This window comes from Grampus griseus (genome assembly GCF_964374135.1).
Source record: "Grampus griseus genome assembly, chromosome: 2".
NCBI lineage: Eukaryota > Metazoa > Chordata > Mammalia > Artiodactyla > Delphinidae > Grampus > Grampus griseus.
The window spans coordinates 88,386,332-88,403,351 of record NC_139018.1 but is presented as its reverse complement, the minus strand read 5'-3'; positions in this window follow the sequence as shown (position 1 = coordinate 88,403,351).

Sequence of the window (17,020 nt, the reverse complement as noted above, 5' to 3'; positions counted from 1 at the left end):
CCCTGGAGCGCGGCCGGGTGCCCTTGGCGCGACATAGGAGGGCACGGAGGCCACCTGTCGCTCCCCCCATTCCTGGGTGCCTACACCGTTGCGTAACTGGCAGGAACAAAGGTGAAGGCGGGGCTGTGGATAGAGGCTCTGGCGGTTTGCTTTGGGTCGTCCAGTGAGCCCTGCTGGGCTTCTCATCTGGTTCCCAAGACTGTCCAGAGAGACAACTGTTCCCGGGTTCATTTCACAGATAAGGTAACCAAGGCTCAGAGAAGCCCCAAAACTTGCCTTGGTAAGCGCCGGAGCAGCGCTCTTCCCTCAGGGTGGAGGTCAGGGTCAGCTGGCTTTCAGACACTGGTCTCCACACCACGTTGCGTCCTACTTTGATGACTGGACGTTTTCAGTTGGCTGCTCTAAGTAGGTGCGAGGTGTAGGTGAGTGGTCCTCGACCACATCAGATCTAGAGCACCTTTTTATAACATATATAGGGTGTCCAGAAGTCTTACTGCAATTTTAAGCTTCTATAACTTCAGATGTGTTACAAACTTTAAAGTCCCTTGAAAGTATAATTACGTTTCTTTTACATTTATTTCGTCTGTGAATTTTGAATAATTCTTTTTGAATTTTTTGTTTCAGTCAACTTTTTTTTCTTTTTTTCTTTTTAAAGAGGAACCCTAGTAAACTTAAAATTGAGGCAATCACAGAGGTAAGAGCTCGGAAAAGCAACCTAATAAAGTTGTCCCCCTGCGTTGGGCGCACGGAGTCTTAACTGCTGGACTGCCAGGGAAGTCCCTATGTACTGTCTATATTTGTCACTTGTTATCTTTTTGGCTTGAAGTCTATTTTGTCTGATATGAGTATGGCTACATCCACTTTTGTCTGCCATTTGCTTGGAGTATCATCTACCATCCCTTCATTTTTAGCTTATGCGTGTCCCTGGAGCTGAGGTTTGTCTCCTAGAGGCAGCATATAGTTAGGTCTTGTTCTTTAATCCATCCAGGCACTCTGTGTCTTTTGATTTGTGAATTCAATCCATTTACATTTAGGGTGATTATTAATAGACGAGGACTTAGTACTGCCATTTACCTCTTGTTTTCTGGTTGCTCTATATCTCCATTGTTTCATTTTCCTTGTGTTTCTGTCTGCTATTCTAGTTTGGGGGTTTTCTATGATGTTTTTCTCAGTTTCCTCTTTTTTTTATGTTTCGTGTCTCTGCTCTAGATTTTTGTTTTGTGGTTACCATGAGATTTGTATACAATGTCTCATAGGTAAAATAATCCTTTTTCTGCTGATAGCATCTTATCTTCATTTACCTATATGGGTTTCTTCCTTTTCCCCCTTTTTGTTTCTGTTGTCTCAAATTATCTCTTTATGTTGTGAGCTTGTTACAAAGTTGAAGTAGTTATACTTTTTTCTGCTCCCCCCTTTAACCTTTATGCTGTAATGAAGTGTTTAAAACCTATTCTGATTGAGAGTTGCAATTTTCTGGTTCTATTTATCACCTTGCTCAAAGTTTTATGTACTTTTGCCTTTTTGTTTCTGCTAAAGAGCTCCTTTCAACACTTCTCATAAGGAAGGTCTAGTGATGATGAACTCTCTCAGCTTTTGTTTGTCTGGGAAAGTGTTTATTTCTTCTTTGTATATGAACTATAATTTTGCTGGATAGAGTATTCTTGGGCAACAGCTTTTATCTCTTAATATTTTAAGAATGTCATTCCACTTCCTCCTGGCCTGTAGGGTTTATGCTAAGAAATCTCCTGAAAGCCTAATGGGGGTTCCTTTGTGGGTTACCATCCTTTTTTCCCCAGTTGCCTTTAAAAGTCGTTTTTTTGTCATTGACTTCTTACAATCTTAATATAATGTGTCTTGAAGAAGGTCTTTTTTCATTTAGGTAATTAGATGTTCTCTTAGCTTCATGGACTTCTACAACCAGTTCCTTCCCCAGGTTTGGGAAATTCTCAGATATTATTTAAATAAATTCTCTGCTCCCTTCTCACTTTCTTCCTTCTGGGATACCCATTACCCTAATGTCACCCTTCCTAAAAGAGATAACTCTCATAGAATTTCCTCATTTTTTAAATATCTCATTTCTCTTTCCTCTTCTAGTTGTATCATTTCTAGATTTCTATCTTCAAGCTCATTAATTCTCTCTTCCATATGGTCTGCTCTATTTTCAATGCTTTCTAATGCATTCTTCATCTCATTTATTGACTTATTCAGCTCCAGAATTTGTTTGGCTCTTTTCTAGAGTTTCAACATCTTTGGTAAAGTATTCCTTCTGTTCACTAATTTTATTCCTGAGCTCACTGAACTGCCTTTCTGAGTTTTCTTATAGCTCATTGAGTTTCTTCATGAGAGCTATTTTGAATTCTCTTACCAGTGAGATCACAATAGTCTGTGACTTTAAGCTGGGTTCCTGGAGAACTGTCATTTTCTTTTTGTGGTATGGTGTTACTGTGGTTCTTCACGGTGTTTGATGAATTGTTCCTCTGCCGGTGCATTTGAAGGAGCCAACAACTTTCTGCGTGATTCTAACAATTCAACAGCTTAGAAATTAGAGGCTTTTCTTTTGTTTTTCCAGTAGGTGGCACTATAGGACAAGTTTTGAGCTTCTCTTACCTGCGCTGCCTCTGATAAATTATGTTTGAGAATCAGTACTTCCCACCCTCTACCACCTCTGTCACAGGGGTGGCCCCTTGCCCTCCTTATCATTTCTGTTCCTCTGGGGTCAGTGTTGCTGATGTGGCTGCTTTGTGCACCAGGATGGTGGGCTCTTCTGTTGCGTCCAAGATCCCCTGAGTCACAGGCTCCATTACCACTGGGAGGGAGGGTGGAGGCCGGCTGGGGTCATGCAGGTGCCTCTGCCGTGTCCAGTGTTGTCAGGTTTGCAGGGTCCACCACTGCAGGTGGTAGACCACGGGGCTAGAGTCACAGGCACCTCAGCAGCTGGTGGGCTGGTATCCTAGGTACCACTGCCACTGCTGCCCAGCTACTTGTGGCTGCAGGCACTGCTGTGGCCAGGAAGCCAGAGTCATGTGTACTGCCTCCCCTGCTACTCGTGGGTTCTCTGGGGCTGCAGGCTCAGCTGCCATGGTGGGGAAGGCCGGGATTACAGGCACCACCTCCACTGTTCCCTTGGTTCTGCCTCTTCTCTGTGTTCCAATCAACCCACCTGTTTTTCTTTCTTTTTTTTTTTTATACTTAAATGTTGGGGCAAGAGGGGGCACCAGAAATCATGCAGGACTCAGGACAATTAATTGTGTATGGCACTATCCACAGAGTACAGGATGTTGGTATTCCCGGCTCCCACCCTCTAAGTGCCAACAGATCGTGTCCTAATCACCTTGACAAATAAAAATGCCCCTGTGTATTTCCAAAATGCCCCACCTCACCTCCCAGTTCCACCACCTGAATGAAATTAGAACATTTTCTAACACCATACACAAAAATAAAATGGATTAAAGACCTAAATGTAAGGCCAGACACTATAAAACTCGCAGAGGAAAACATAGGCTGAACACTCTCTGACATAAATCGCAGCAAGATCTTTTTGGATCCACCTCCTAGAGTAATGGAAAAAAACAAACAAATTGGACCTAATTAAACTTAAAAGCTTTTGCACAGCAAAGGAAACCATAAACAAAACAAAAATACAACCCACAAAATGGGAGAAAATATTTGCAAACGAAGTGACCAAGGGATTAATCTCCAAAATACACAAACAGCTCATGGACCTCGATATCAAAGAAACAAACAACCCAATAAAAAAAATGGGCAGAAGAGCTAAATAGACATTTCTCCAAAGAAGACATACAGACGGCCAAAAAGCACATGAAAAGATGTTCAACATCACTACTTATTAGAGAAATGCAAATCAACACTGAGGTATCACCTCACACTGGTCAGAATGGCCATCATCAAAAAAGTCTACAAACAATAAATGCTGGAGAGGGTGTGGAGAAAACAGAGCCCTCCTACACTGTTGGTGGGAATGTAAATTGGTACAACCACTATGCATAAGAGTATGGAGGTTCCTTAAAAAACTAAAAACAGAACTACCAAATGATCCAGCAATCCCACTCGTGGACATATATCCAGAGAAAATCCTAATTCAAAAAGATACGTGCACCCCAATGTTCAGTGCAGCACTATTTACAATAGCCAAGGCATGGAAGTAACCTAAATATCCACTGACAGAGGAATGGATAAAGAAGATGTGGTACATACATACAATGGAATATTACTCAGCCATAAGAAAGAATGGCTTATGTTCTTTGCAGCAACGTGCATGGACCTAGAGATTATTATACTAAGTGAAGTAAGTCAGAGAAAGACAAATATCATATGATATCACTTATATGTAGAATCTAAAAAAAATTATACAGATGAACTTATTTATAAAACAGAAACAGACTCACAGACTTTGAAAACAAACTTATGGTCACCAAAGGGGAAATGTGGTGGGGAGGGATAAATTAGGAGTTTGGGATTGGTATATACACTACTATATATAAGATACATAGTCAACAAGGACCTACTGTACAGCACAGGGAACTCTACTCAGTATTCTGTAATGAGCTATATGGGAAGGGAATCTGAGAAAAAAATGGATATATGTATATGTAAGACTGAATCACTTAGCTGTACACCTGAAACTAACACAACATTGTAAATCAACAGTACTCCAATATAAAAATTTTTAAAAAAAGCATCAGCAGTCCTGGTTTTAACAACAACAAAAAAAAAAGCAGCAGCAGCCGCCCTGGTTTAGATGGGAAGGGGGCAGGCAGGAAGGAATCACAAGAGATGTGCTGCTTGCTGGGTGGTTTGAGGTTGGTGGTGTGAAATCAGATTCAGAGTTAAGAAAGGTGTCCTGAGCAGATCCCACATGCTGGGGGCTTCTACCTGTATTCATCCCACTATCTCACCTAAGCCCTCTCTTAAGCCTTTGAAGAAGAGCTGGGACTGTCACATGAGACAGCCAGGAAGAGGGGGAGCTGAGAGTTCACTCATTCGCTCGCTCACTCACACAGTCATTCTTCCATATGATGCATGATCCCTGGGTCCCTGCCTGCTATGCTTCAAGCAAGCCCTGTGCCCACTGCCTGGCCATACACTGTTGAAAAACTCAGACTCGGTTCCTACCCATGTGGGGCCTGCCAGGTAGCGCAAGTGCACCTGGGGAGAAGGGAAACTAAGAGACGCACTGTTAAAGAGCGGGAAGAGGAAGTGATAGGCGGGGCGGGCACGAATGGGAACAGACCCCAATTCAAGAAGATCCAGGAGACAGAGTAGTAAACTGGCAGGGCTCTGGGAAGACACGCAGGCTAGTGAGCAGGAAGGGCTGGCAACAGGAATGGGTGGGCACGGGGAACGGAACAGAGGAAAGTGCTCTCTGGAGAACAGGAAAAGGAAGGCGCAGGAGGAAGCATTGTGAAGAGGCTGTTCCTGCAGGCATGCAGCTTTAAATAGTACCCCCTGCTTTAGCCGGATCAGCACGTCCCACCCTCGTCCCTTCCCCGTAGCAAATTCTCCCCTCCCTGAGTAGCTAGAGAAGCAGCCTCAGGCCCTGGCCCCAGCAAACCCTCCCTAGCTGAGAGAGCAGCGCAGCTGACAAAAAGCTTCTGAGGAGCTGCAGCGAGATGTGTGTGAGCTAGGGTAAGGTCCTAGTGCAGGGACCCGCCAGCACACAGTGTTCATCCTGCCCGACCACCAGGCACTCTCAGAAGCGGAAGGGGGTGGGCAGACAGAGCATAATGATTGTGTGTATTATGCCAGGTGTGTTTTAAAGGCAGCCCCAGCACCTCCTGAATGTACTGTTTTCATCACAGTCATTCTGCATGTCAAATAAAAACTAGAATTGCTATCAGGCTACAGGGTGGCTGGAGTTTTCTCATCTGTTACATAGAAGATGAAGCTGTTTTTCAGACCAGAAGCACTAATGCATATGGAGGTGCTTCACAAACTACAAAGAGCTCTAACTCAATCAGCACTCTTGGTTGAAGGCAAGCAGCTCTGGATAACTTATACAGAAAAGGCTTTCAGGGGTTCACACTACCCTCAAAATGACAAAGCAATGATGGCAGGAAAAGTGCACAGGAATCAGCAGCTCTACAAAATCAAAAAGCAGAAAACGCAACACCATCTTTCAGCAGGAACAGCCTGGCAGCCCTCAGAATACTCCCCCTGCCTTGGCAAATGACTCCAGAGTAAGTGACACAAATATAAAGGGAATGAGAATTCAAGTCCTCATGGAAGTGTCCACTGACCAAACTGATGTCAAAGGCCAGCGCCATAGCTGTCAGAGGAAGGAGAGAGTGTACATGGCCCCTCTGACTTCCATCAGGATTCTTACGATGAGTATTTCCCCCAAATTGGGAAAGGGACTGAATACTAGGCGGCCAAGAGAAAAAAAGAAAAAAGGAAGATGGCAACCATAGGCTCCGTACATATTAGATCTTATTATATATTGTTTTCTACTTATATACGCAAGGTGGTATGATAGTGAAAACCCTCAGCCCTAGAACAACAAAGACTTCTGCTAAATACACGTGCAGTAGAGGGACTTCCCTGGTGGTCCAGTGGTTAAGAATCTGCCTTCCAATGCAGGGGATGCAGGTTCGATCCCTGGTCGGGGAACTAAGATCACACATGCTGCAGGGGAACTAAGCCCGTACGCCGCAACTACTGAGCACTCGAGCCACAACTAGAGAGCCTGTGTGCCACAATTACGGAGCCCACACGCTCTGGAGCCCACGCACCACAACGAGAGAGAAGCCCGTGCGCCTAAAGGAAGAGCCTGCGTGCCGCAACTAAGACCCGATGCAGTCAAAAATTTAAGGAAAAAAAAAGTACATTAGAGTGCTGGAGAATGACGGTGTGGCTCAGGAAGACTCAGACTCTCCATCCAAAGGGGTCTCTGAGGACATAAGAGTGGAATCAAGTCTTTCTCAGAAACTTAGCTTCATAAACTCAGTTTTGGGAAATTCCTTTTGCCTAAATTTCCTCATCTACATGATAGGAATAAATATGTCCTCCTACGTCAAGGATATGCTGGAGGAAAAAACACTATGACTTTTGGGCCACAAATACCTCAGAGTATGTGGGACTATGAAGACCAAAGGTTACCTTTGTGTTCATACACCACCACTCTCAGAAAGAATGAACTGACGTGCCTCGGTTAACTGTATCGGTAAAATGGGTATTTTTATGAGTACCTACCTCATAGTATCCTTATGAAAATTAAATGAGTTAATATATATATAAAGTGATTGGTACCATACCTGGCATAGAATAAGTATTCAGTAAATTGTAGTTACTAAAGTAACTATAGTATTATAGGAATTATTGTTATCCAGTGTTCAGGCAGGCGTTATACAAGGTACTGAATAGTAAGTTCTACAGGTCTGCCCCAAGGCAAGTGAAACAGTATAGTATTGAGTCTAATATAAGAATATTAGACCTCATTTCTTAAAGATGGGAGTAATCGGAAATGTACAAAAGCTAACTGTTTACAGTACAGATATACTGCACTGCAAAGTGCCCCTCAGACATAAAATTGAAACTGAGAGTGGAACTGATATTCCCAAGAGATGAAGCAAAAAGTGGGGGAGGTCTCAATGTATCCTCCAGGGCAAATAAATGCTTGTGGGTGTTCCTTTTGCCTCAAGATCAAGAGCTGGTGTGTAGGAAGGGCTCCATTGTAGCTGAGGGCTGGCTCCCTGTCAGCATCGGTTCCTTCAAGATGCTTCTTCCCAAACCTGCCTTCGTGCCAGCAGTGAGTCCCATCATTACCAGTTTCTGTTCCTTTGGTACTTCGTGTCATGGTTACTTATTACCCCTTTTAATAAAGTTATGCATAATGTGACAGACTGCGTCTCTCCATGAAAAACATAAAGCCACTGAGGGAAGGAACTGTGTCTTCTACATCTTCTTCTCTCCAGGACTTAGCAATGTCTTTTTCCCAATAAAAGTGTGTTGGGTTCCATGGAATGGTTCCCAGGTAGGAGTGTCAAAAGAAGCTAAAACAGGCTGCCCCAAAGGGCTGTTAAAGGCCCAGGAAACTTGTGACTCGCATTTGATAAGCACCGGGAGAATAGTAGTCAATGAAAAACTCAGGAGTTGCGGAGAGTATGAGGACCTAAGGCTTTCCTGACCCCTGGAGCAGGTAGCAAATCTTCTACTAGTTCATCTGTCTCTTTTCTATGCACGTTTGAACAACACAGGAAAAGTCCACCTATAAGGGAGCACTGGGAGGCTCTGAAGTTGCGCAGCTGAGGTTCTGGGCAGCAAGCATTTCCCTGGAGGGGCTGGGAACCACGTCTCCTTTCCCCGCAGTCACCCCTTGTGTCCTATAGATCTACTTCTCCACGCAGGTGCAGGGAGCAGCTCCTCATGGGCCTGTGGGCCTTCCCTCCTGAGGGGCAACTCAGAAGAGGGAGAAACTGGGTAAGTTACTGTCCCCTGAGATCACTAGAGTTGATCCCAAGGCCACATTTTTACTCACCGTCTCCCCTTTCCCCCCTCCCCTATCCATTCTACATCCCCTTTACCCTCAGCTCTCACGTAGGCAGGTCCTGGTGGCTTACCTGGTGGTGTGACCCAAACCTTTATTCCTGAGGGGTCTGAACACTTGCTATTCAAACCCTCCTCAGGCTGGGTTGCTGCATGTGTCTATTCACAGTTATCACGGAGCGAAGGAATCCAGCAGATGCCCACCTGAAGCACCTGAGTCTCACACATATTCCTCCTTGCTCCCCTTGTGTAAAAGCAGCCTTCCTCCTCCCAATGACCAGGGTCAGTTACCCCTGCTGCCACGGCAACTCCTCTCTTGCCTGCTGGTCCCTGGACACAAAAAGTTCAAAGTGCCCTTTGAACTTTTTACCCCATAGCAGCAGCTTTACCATATAGTTCAATGGGACCTTCATTGTGCCCCTGTCAATAGTGTGATCTCTTTGGGGGCCAGAAACTCCAACCACGCAGAGCCCAGAGTTGCAGGGAAAGGAAGCACAAAATCCCGCAGTGGGTCATTAGGAATGACAGTAAACAAGGCCATCCCTGCTCCCACCGCTTGGTTTCCAGACCCTTATATCCTTCCTACTGAGGACACAGCACCCTATAGAGGTCTCCGATTTAATAAAGACACCTGGTTCTGAATGACGGCACTCCATCCTTCCAGAGTGCTTTCTCAGAGCTGGCGCTTCAGTTGTGAGTAGAGAAGGCCCTCCCAATCCATTGGGCCAGTTACCTCTGAGTGGTGCAGTACACAACACAACCAGAGGACCCCTGGTCACGACCCTCTCCCACACCCCCTCCATTTGAAAGTGTATCCCCTGGTTGGATGCTCTGCTCTATGAGATTCCATACCTGTGGATCAGACATTCCTTAAGCCTCCAGACAGAAATGCCGGTTGAGGCTCTGTAGGCAGCAAAAACAGACAATATTCATTTACAGTTTGCCTCGGGGTTATGTTAACTCTCCCACCTCCTATCATATTATAGTCTGAGAACTCTGGACCTCTTAAATATCCAAGAGAACATCACACTGATCCATTACACTGATGACTTCCCTGATTGGACAGGACAAGCAAGAAGAGGCTAGAATGCTATAGTCAGTAAGATGCTTGTGCTTCAGAGGATGGGAAATAAACCCTATGGAGAGTCAGAAACAGACCATTTCAATGACGTTTTCAGAAGTCTACTGGTCAAGGGTATTCTGGGATAGCCCTTTCTAAAGCAGAAGACAAATTGCTGCATCTTACAACCATGTCAAAAAGAAGGAAGCACACTGTCTTACAGACCTCTTTGTGTTCCCCAGGGATATTTCTCTGGCCCACATACTGAGCGACACAGTGTTGAGTGGGGCCGGAGCAGGTAAGGGTGTTGCAACAGGTCCAAGCGCAGTGCAGGTAGCCCTGCCAGCTGACCCCCACGGTGTTGGAGGGGTCAGTGGTGGGAAAACATACAGTGTGACCACTACATGGATCTGTGGATCCAGTGGGCCCACTGTAAGCTGGACTTTACCCAGGACCTCACTTTTCACCTGGTCCTCATAGGCCCCCAATCCAACAGGAGAGCCAGGATGCTCCTTTGGGTCTCTAGGTATCAGTGTCAGCTCAGAACCTTTGTCCAATAGTCCTAATATATAGTCACCCAAGTAAATGGCCATAGGTAGATTCTTTTGAGGAAAGACTGGAGGAATCGCCACAGTATATACTTGCCACAGTGTTGCAGGGTCCGTCCTCCAGCCACTTCTTCAGTCAATGGGTTCCAGATCTGAAAACTGACTCAAGTCTGAGAACTGAGCAAGAGATCATGACTTTTTCTTAAAGTGACTGCTCTCAGCCTCTTGCTCCAATTTTGTTGTGTTTTTTTGTTTTTGTTTTTGGGGGGCACACCACACAGCTTGTGGAATCTCAGTTACCCAACCAGGGATTGAACCTAGGCCACAGCAGTGAAAGCACCAAATCCTAATCGGTAGAACACCAGGGAACTCCCGTGTTTTGGGGTTTTTTTTTAAATAGATGAAAGATCAGCAAACATGGCCCCATGGGCCAAATCGAGACAACCACCTGTTCTTGTAAACAAAGTTTTATTGAAAGACAGCTACATACATTTGTTTACATATTATTTATGGCTGCTCTTATGCTATAACAGCTGAGTGGAGCAGCTGTGACACAGACCATGTGACCTTCAAAGCCTAAAATATTTACTCTCTGGCCCTTTACCTAAAAAGTTTGCTGACCCCATTACAGATGCTAAGCATCTTGTCAACTGTCTGCCTATTTTGCCCCTAGGTGCAAAATCGACACGGTGTCCCATTAGCCATCTCCACAACCCCCTGCTGGCAAAGCCCACTGATTGCCCTCCAGCCTTGCCTTTTGGTGAGGGAGGTAATTATGGCCTCCTGGCTTCTGGCAGCTAAGTGCCACCTCTTGGCCTCTATGAACCCCGTAGATGCTAACAAGCTCAGTTTGTAACCGTCTGTCCTTCCATCATCCCCAGCCTCCAGAACTTCTTAGTGATGTTGGTGCCCCTCTCATCAGTACACTTTGATAGCTTGGTGACTGGTGTGTCCTCTCAAGGGATGCATTCTCTGGTGGGTCTTTTGGCTTACATAATAGAGCCCTTCCAGCATGTCCACTTTCCTCAGCCTCTTTATTCCTTCCTGGACTGTCTGCTGGAGTGAAGAGGAGAAGCAGAGGTTGGGGAGAAGCATCCTAAACTGCTAAGCAGAATTTCATCAAAGCCAATGGGGAGTCCCTGAGCCAAAGCTGACATCACAGAAGTCCCATGTCTCCCAGGGAGCGGACCATTGGCTGGAGGCAGCCTGGAGAAAGCGTGCCTCAGTACAAATGCAGGGGGGGCCTCAGAGCACTGTGGCCAGAGCCCTTGGTCAGCTATGGTCCACTAGTTAGAGGTGTGTGAGACATAGTCTCACGGTGACAGCAGGAGCACAGAATGAAGATTAGGGTGGGTGTGTCAAAGCCTGATTTACATGCCAGTCTGCATCCTTAATAACAGGTCTAACTTCTAAGGGGGCACGAGCTGCTGCTCAGAACGACACCTCTCTTAGGAAAGGAGGGTGAATCAGGAGAATAAGAGGCTCCGGGATGGACTGCAGAGAGGCAAGGCTGTCTCATGTGTGCCTCTCCTCCTCTCTCCTCGCCATTATTCTTTCAATCCAGACAGGAAAGGTACATCTGCCCTCATTCAGAAGCGATCTCTTCCCAGCTCCCTCACTGTGTGAGGGTAAATTCACGGACCTTAGGATTCTTCTGAGGCCCAGGCTGTGAGGTAGTTAAAGGCTACAAAAATGTCATCTGAGATGAGTGCTTTTGCCTGGATGCTGCCACTGCACCAAGCAGATGGACTGGTGAAGCAACAGCCCATAAGCCAACATTCCTCGAGAGCCATGGGATACAAGGTGTCTCATAATGTTAATGCCAGAAGAGTCTTAGGGATCACCTCCTGTCTGCATGTTTACCCCTGAGGGAAACTGAACTGCTCAGGGGCCTCCAGTGAGGAAATCTGGCTTCTCGTCCTGTGTTCTTCCCCCAAAGCCATAAAAGTGCAAAAAGAGATGGAGCCGAGTGGGCAGAAATGAAGACCCAGAAATGCAGGCTGAGCAAGGCAACATCCATGCTTGCTTGAGGTGGTGGTGGTGGTGGTGAATGTCTCAAAACAGCTGTAATGGGAATGTCCTGGCCCTTCTGGAGTCACTCACTTCTCCCAGCAGCTCTGCCCTTCTTCCGTCTACTCCAGCAGTAGCAGCATCTCAAGGGAAGGCTCCTGAGCCGCATCTCACCCAGGTGCAGTCTCACCGTTGCTTGTTTCTATTGCAGAAATGTGGAGCTTCAGAGTCAGTCTAAAATTAAAACAGCCTTGCAGGAAAATCAAAGAAGAGTTCTGTGCATTCTTCCTACCAGGCTCTCCTAACAGGGAAACCCATGCTTCCTCCACTTCTTCCAATATTATCAGACTGGATTAAACAAATTAGCAGATGGTTTGTCCACATAATTCCCTATCACTGGTATAGCTGTAGAGAAAGATTTAAAGTAAAACTCCCAAGCCTATTTCTATCTCTGGTCCTAGGGTCTCTAGCCCAAGAAAACTCCCCAGCAACGGGGTAGTTTTGGGTTTCTCCCAGAATCAAATTCAGCTCCACCACTTGCAGCTGTGTGATCTGGGCAGTTATCAGACTCAATGTGTCTCAGCTGTCCTCATCTGTAAAGTGTCCTCATCTATAAAATGCTGATAAGGATATGGTGTTAGGGTGGTAACTGCTAAAGTTGTTGTTATGAGACGTCGTGTATAAAGCACCTGGCATATAACAGATGCTCAACAGAGCTAGGGCTCTGAACTTTAGGCTTGGGAATGAGCTGGAAGTAGATGTGGGATTAGAAATCCAGCCAGAGATAAGAACACTCTAAGAAACTGGATAATACAAGGGAAAAACCCCAGCAAGCAATGAGAGTAGGTGTGTGGCTGGCAGCAGCACTGCTCCTACCTGGGTGCTGGTCAGTGTGCTGGTCAGTGTTATCTTCTTCCTTGAACTCCTGGATTAGCAGGCATGGAAACACATAATCTCCTAAATAGCATCCTTATTATTAAATTAGATAGTGCACACTAAAACACTTTGAAAGATATAACATGCTAGGGAAACTAAATGGCAACGCTAGATGCTTAAAGTTGCAATAAATAAAGAATTGTTAAGGTTATCTCATAAATAAGGGAAGTAGGGGATGGGAGGGTGGTACTGTGGAAAACAGGAATCTTAGCCCAGTAATTAAATCCCATAGGGACCTAAGAAAAGCCCAGCACCCAGGTCACACAGAGCCTTATACAGGAAAATAGCTCGGGATCCAAGATATTTTGAGGGATCTATGACCTTGTCCCCTTTCAGAAGTAGAAGTTCATGGATCCCTACTCCTCCCCACATAACACTCAGCTGTTCTGTCTGCTTCCGTGTGTCTTCTCAATTTCTCCTTCAATTACTAAAGGGCTGATTCTCTCCGAGTATTCTAATACATATTCCCAAGACAGTAACCGACTAGGGCAATGAGATACTCTACGTCCCCATCTAGGCAGAGTTTTTCCTGCCAGGCTAATTATTCCACCACTGAGCCCATGGGTTGGCTGCCCTTGGGCCACGTGTTAACCCCAGATCCTATCAGCAAAGGCCCAATGGGGACAGTCAGGTGAATAAAAGCACAGAACTCCTGAGAACTTTGCCCACAGCAAGATCTTTGGCCTGGAATGTTTTTCTTAGAAAAGTATTCTGAGCATGGTGGATGATGATAGACGATGGGAGAAGGGTGGTGGGGGGCGGGGGCGGGGGACGACCGTCAAGCCTAACATCAAACTAAAAGATTCAAAAAGTTAGAAAAATGTAGTTTTAAACCTGATGTTTCACAGATCACTTTCAAACATCTCACTCAGACCATACAGAAAACCCTGACTTACCAAAAACACTATAGTTGAAAACGCTTAGGCCAAACTTCATCAAACTAGTTGAGACGATACAGAATTTGTTGACTAGGGGAGCAGAGTACCACAAGATGGCAGCATTGTCCCTTCTGTGCTTCATCAGGTTTTAATTTTAAGATGTGCTCATCTGTTGAGCCTGCTCTAAAACTGCCCACCTCTTCCTAGAAGCCATTTTTAAGAAAACTGAACAGCCCCTAATTAATATAGAAGGTATAAAGCTACAATTGATGTAGCATCTATTTTTCTGCAGTCCCGTACACATATTATCCCTGAGCTCCGTTTATTCCCAAAATCTTGGGACTATCATTTTTTTTTTTTTTTTTTAGTCTAATTGAGTATGTAATCAGGGATGGAAGCAGTGGCTCAGGTTATCCAAGGATTACAGACTCCCAAGCCATGTTTCAATTTCAGGAACTTAATCTTTTTATTTTAATAGTCCTTATTTGGCATTTATGTAATCCAGGTTTTTATTATAGCTATTTTTAATATCTGTTTATTTCTCTTACTAGATTCAATTCAGTCTCAATCATCATGGCTAATTTTATGTAACAACTTGGCTAGACCATGGTACCTAGATATTTGGGCAAATATCAGGCAAATATCAGTCTAGATGTTGCTGTGAAGGCATTTTTTAGATGAGACTAACATTTAAATCAGCAGACTTTAAGATTACCCTCCATAATGTGAGTGGACCTCAACCAATGAATTGAAAGTCTTAAGAAAAAGAGTAAGAAAATTCCCCCTGAGAAAGAGGGAATTCTGCCTCCATACTGCCTTTGAACTCAAGCTGCAACATCAACTCTTCCCTGCGTCCCCAGTCTGCTGGCCTGCCCTGCAGATTTTGCAATTGCCAGCTCCCACGATCATATAAGCCAATTCCTTAAAATAAATATCTCTGTCTCTACCTCTATGTCTCTACGTCTCTACACCTCCACCTCTACCTCTACCTCTACCTCTACCTCTCTCTCTCTCTCTCTCTCTCTCTCTCTCCACACACAGACACACACAGACACACACACACACAGACACACACACACACAGACACACACACACACATTCATTCTGTTTCTCTGGAGAACCCTGATTAATAACTATAGGCCAGGCACTACTGCACCATGGAACAGAAATGACTAAGAAATATCCTCGATCTTGAGAGACATGTGAACACATAACAATACTGTAAATGCTAAGGCAAATGTATTAAGTACTATAGAACACAAGAAAAAAATTCTTTGGGAAGTGGTTTGAAAAACCATAAGGAAGAGACATTTGAGTTGCAAAGAACAAATAGGTGTCTAACAGGAAGATATTAAAGAACCAAGGATCCTAGGGGAAATCCTGTGAACAAAAACAGGCATGCACAAAGGGGCAAAATAAGCACCATCCCCACATGTGAATATGTGACTTCAAGATACCATGATATAACACCCAACATTTCTTGAGCTCTTCCTATTTTGTTACGGGCTTTTATCTGGATATCATAAAACCTCATAATAACCTTATGAAGCCAGAAACACTTATCCCACCTTTACAGTTTAGGAAACTGAAAGGTACCCAGGGTTTAAGCAAGTCCAAGGCCCTAAAAATCAAGCAGGAATATAAACCACAGCAGTCTGACTTCAGGTCCACAATCCTAACCACTATATTACGAAGGTTCTACATCCTTTAAAATTTAAAGGTTTATGATCAAAGCAGAGGCCAGGAAACTTCAGGTCTATATACATGTATGTTTTTACTTCTTAGTATTTATTCTCTTGTACTAAGTGTTCAATATACTTTTTGACTCTCTTTTCCAAAGTCCTAATAAAAGTCAAACCTGGAATAGGAGTGAGCAGCACCCACACACGCTTATCCAAATTTGAGCACTGCAGGCCTCCTGAAGCACTTTAGGAATATACATTATTTAAACCAGAATGAACAGCAGGCTACCACCTTTTCTTCAGTTTACGATGAAGTGACAGTAGGGGGCAACCTCATCTTAAAACAGGTGGATATTATTAATTTATTATTCTTCACAAGCCTATAAGCCTCCTTTATTAAAGGTATGTAAAAGACACATCACCTTTCCCTTCTACCTCAGACTTGGCCTTTCCTTTTCTCTTTCTCTATTACCATCCCCAACCCACCCCAAATTTCACCGATCTTCTCTTTGACTGCCCTTCCTTCACGTTGTATTTCTTTGGAATTTCTGCTTTAAGTGCTTTTTAAACTAGTCATTAGAACCATCTCCCTTGACTACTCCCCTTCACTCTCTTAATGGCTATGAAAATAAACCTAGTTTCACCCAAATGTTAACCTGAAGACTAGATGGCACCTGGCCTCATACATGCAAGCAGAGCTAAAACAGTGTGAATAAGCTATCAATAGAACAAATCTTAAATATCTGATTCATCTGTACAAGCATAATATCTGAACAAATATGTAAAACAGGAACTATCTTGATCCAAAAGGAAAGCCCTGAAACTAAGTAACTTTTAAAAATATGTGCACAGTGAGGTCTGAAGGTTTAATGATTAAGAATCATTGCTTTAGGGACTTCCCTGGTGGCGCAGTGGGTAAGAATCCGTCTGCCTATGCAGGGGACACGAGTTCGAGCCCTGGTCCGGGAAGATTCCACATGCTGCAGAGCATCTGGGCCCATGCGCCACAGCTACTGAGCCTGCGCTCTAGAGCCCGGGAACCACAACTACTGAAGCCCGCGTGCCTAGAGCCTGTGCTCTGCAACGTGAGAAGCCCAAGCACCGCAACAAAGAGTAGCCCCTGCTTGCCACAACTAGAGAAAAGCCCGTGCGTAGTAACAAAGACCTAACGCAGCCAAAAATAAATAAAATAAAAATAAATTAAAAAACAAAAGTAGTAGCTATTATTCTTATTCTCAAATAGTGAAGAACTTTATGAAGTTGGGTTATTGGTAGAATCTTTTCGTAACACTTTCAATCACCTTTCCGAAAAGGATTTCATGAGCCGACCAGTCATTTTGTGACACAACCTACAGAGAACATTAAGAGGAAGATGACAGGAGAGGAAAGCAAAGGAAAGGAATG